The following is a 3,704-nucleotide window of genomic DNA, read 5'->3' as shown; positions in this document are numbered from 1 at the left end:
CAGTTATCATTTTATGGAAGGGCGACGCGGGCGTGCCGTTATCGTCGGTGTACAGTTATCATTTTATGGAAGGGCGACGCGGGCGTGCCGTTATCTTCGGTGTATAGTTATCATTTTATGGAAGGGCGACGCGGGCGTGCCGTTATCTTCGGTGTATAGTTATCATTTTATGGAAGCGCGATGCGGGCGTGCCGTTATCTTCGGTGTACAGTTATCATTTTATGGAAGCGCGATGCGGGCGTGCCGTTATCTTCGGTGTACAGTTATCATTTTATGGAAGGGTCGGTGTAAAGTTATTATTGAAGATCACAGAAACTCAGTAGGAAAGTAATTTCCTGACGAGGTCTAGACGACATGAGCTCATGCTCTATGTTTCTTGTACAGAATATTAAATATACAATAAGGAAAACGTGAATCATGTCATCAAAATACAAAAAGAACAAATAAAAACATGATAAAATTCCGTTATTTAATTTTCAGTAAAGCAACCACAGAGCAAAAATGGCCACATTTATATTTTTATATTGATTATAAGTAATAAGATCCCTGGTCGGCTCAGGGTGTGTAAGGCTTGGGTGTAACATCTGCTTTTTGTAAAGCGGTGACTCTTTAGTGTCGATATTCTAACATTGGTTGGGGCCATTCGATAGTCTGCTAGGAGAGAGAGAAGAGAGCTACACAAACAAAGCATAAACAAAAGCACATTCATTTACAGTGATGTTGATAAAACTATTGACAGTGTACGACTTCTTAATAGAAATCTATATTTCATATTTTGAATCATTTCTATAATGTTGTGATTGAAGTTGCAAATGGAACCTCATCTGTCCAGTTCTCCAGAGACCACCACATGTGATGTTAATTAAACATCACACGAGTTATTCACGAGACTTTCCAACCTGATTGTCACACTAACAAACAAACTATTCAATAAAAGTCAGAACCAAGTCTGTAATGATGACAGATCTCTACATGAAGCTGATCCATCAAATATTTGGGATAATTAACAGTATGATCATTTTTAATAACGTAACCGCGGCATGAAACAGGAATATTATAGCAACATTAAAGGGACACAGAACCAATTATATTCTCTTCTTAAAGAAATCATTTTCATTATATTCCTGTAAGAACTTTGTGTTCTGTTTTTATTGTGATGTCATCACAGGTGAACTTCATGACTTTGTTTAAGTGTTTATTCATTTTGTATTATTACAGCTGTGTTTTATTTTAAAGTGTTTATACAGCAGCCTCCAGGTCTGAACACACAATGCAGATTTACAGATAATATTCTATCAAGGACTTTGTTTTGCTTCTTTAATATTTTTATCAGTGACTTTAATACTCCTGAGAGGTTCCTGAGTTTATCACACATGTAATTACTGTAATATTCCATCACACATCTTTACATCTTACACAGAACACTATAGTACTTATATTCTAATTAACACTGCATTACTGCAGTAGAACATTCTGTAGTATTACTGTGTGTATATGCTGTATATTGTACTTATCACGCAGACCTGGATACTTCGTGCTGTCCAAAAGCTGCGCTTTCCACAGAAATCAGATGAATACAAACCAGCAGAAGATTTCAGACGCTGGTGACAAACTCCTGCAGCACGAACCTTCCTGAGGTTTTACTCAGCGGTGAAGAAGCACGAACACGAGAGCGCTCAGGGTTCCGTCCCCGTGTTGACGTCAGGAAACGTCTCGGTCTGAGTTTCAAACACATCTGATTGCAGACAAACTGCTGCAACACGTGAGTCCTGCTCGGGTAATAACGTCAGTGTGGGTCGGAAGCGGTCCGTTTACCTGCTCGGAGCTTCGGTCCGTCGCGTCCAGCAGCCTCAGCTTCACAAGAAGGAGCGGGCGGATGTTTCCACAGCAACAACCGGAGAGAGTCCAGCAGCAGCTCCCGCACGCGCGTACGCACGCACGCACCGGGAGCTGTTCGGGGTCCGTCGGCACACCGGAGGCTCACCGGGTCTCGAGCCGCACTGTTGGTCCGGCCGGCCGGGAGACAGCGAGGGAAACCGATCCTGGTCCCGGTCTGTCCACAGCGAGCGGCACCGCGGACACGCGCAAACATGCGCGCACCGGGGAGGGGTGGGTGGGGTGTAGAGGGCAAGAGGGCAGTCACCACGATGCTGAGTGTGCGTGTGCGCGCGCTCGTGTCTGCCCCCTGTGAGTCTGCGGAGGGAATATTCAATTACCCTAAAGAGGCACGGGGGGGGGGGGTGTATTGATCTCAGCTGTCAATCTGTTAAAGGGGCAATCCACAAATATTACTGACCAACAGACCAGCAAGTACTACTGCAACACAGAACAACATGTACTCTACACAGAACGTGTACCGTGTGTACATGTACAGCTCCAGTACACAGAATGTGTACCGACTGTACATGTACAGCTCCAGTACACAGAACGTGTACCGACTGTACATGTACAGCTCCAGTACACAGAACGTGTACCGTGTGTACATGTACAGCTCCAGTACACAGAACGTGTACCGACTGTACATGTACAGCTCCAGTACACAGAACGTGTACCGTGAGGACTGAATGTACATCCACTCTCTGTGTGTCTCAGTCAGCAGTTTGTGTATTTTCAGACACGTTTTATGTTTTTATGTTTTAAAGGCAGCAGAGGTTGAGTGAGCGAGTACACGTGTGTAATCACACAGAGGTTTGGTTGGTCTGAGTGAGCTGCAGAGAGAGGCCTGGTCAGCAGGAGGCAGCTGCTGCTGAACCAGAGTCCGTTCATAACTTTACATATTTTATCATAACATCAGTAAGCAGAGCAGCTCACAGAGAGCACACACATGCAGGTACAACAGTAAAATCCTGCGTCACCTCACGCTTGTCTTTAGCAGCAGGAGGCTGAGTTGGTTCTGCAGACTACATGTATTGTAGTTATGGTTTCTGAGATGCTGACGACTCTTCGTGTTGCAGGACGCAGAGTTTGTCAAAGAGCAAATATTGTATCTCCTTTCATGAGGACGTTGTTTTCAAATAAAAACATATTAAACAGCTTTATAGAACGGATCCATAACAGCAGCGGGGTGGAACTGCAGGCTCGACTTTTACTGTCACTGTGTGGTATTAGTACTTTTACTGCAGTAACATGTTTACTGCAGGACTTTAACTTGTTACAGAGTATTTCACTGCGTGGTATTAGTACCTGTACTGTATCAGAGCACTGAAGTGAGAATACTTAGTTATAATTACTACTTTGTTTTTTTGTCTCCTCGTGTGAGACGGTGTTTTGTGTTACCTGTAAAGTAGATTCATTAAGAAATATTCACATTATATCCAGGGAGCTCTGATGTTATGGTGGAAATATCTTCACGGAGGTAATCTTGGTGTCTGTGCTCAGTAAATTATTCAGTGTTAACATTTTCTAATAAAGTTTTGCCAACATGTCTAATTAATATCGGGCCTGACTTTAGAACCTGGAAATTGTTCTGATCAAAGTTTATTTCTGGAACTGAAACTCAATATTTGTGTCATCAAACATCGAAACCATCAACGTCACAGAAACTTCATGCTCAGCAGGCCGACTGTTTAACGACCTCTGAGTTTACAGCAGGGAAGTTTCATCCTGACATCACGTTCACTGTGTGTGTGTTCGTAAAGTTAATGACTGTGTGTGTGTGTTTTAACAGGATACACCCGGTGGACCAGGAAGTCACTTAGCAACGA

The 3,704-nt window shown here is 43.4% G+C and overlaps 1 protein-coding gene across 3 annotated transcripts in view; it reads right to left on the bottom strand.

Moving 5' to 3' along the window:
* Positions 1–2,071, bottom strand: part of LOC123977113 (atrial natriuretic peptide receptor 1-like) — a 57,250-nt gene extending 55,179 nt beyond the window's left edge. Inside the window, exon 1 of one of the 3 annotated variants that reach the window (XM_046059619.1) lies at positions 1,816–2,071. The gene's annotated coding sequence lies outside the window, so the exon portion shown is untranslated. The other 2 variants (XM_046059620.1, XM_046059621.1) reach the window with 2 other exon arrangements.
* Positions 2,072–3,704: the final 1,633 nt, after the last annotated feature.

This window comes from Micropterus dolomieu, linkage group LG09 (genome assembly GCF_021292245.1).
Source record: "Micropterus dolomieu isolate WLL.071019.BEF.003 ecotype Adirondacks linkage group LG09, ASM2129224v1, whole genome shotgun sequence".
Classification (NCBI taxonomy): domain Eukaryota; kingdom Metazoa; phylum Chordata; class Actinopteri; order Centrarchiformes; family Centrarchidae; genus Micropterus; species Micropterus dolomieu.
The sequence above is the reverse complement of the archived record's forward strand: the minus strand, read 5'-3'. Positions and strand labels throughout refer to the sequence as shown.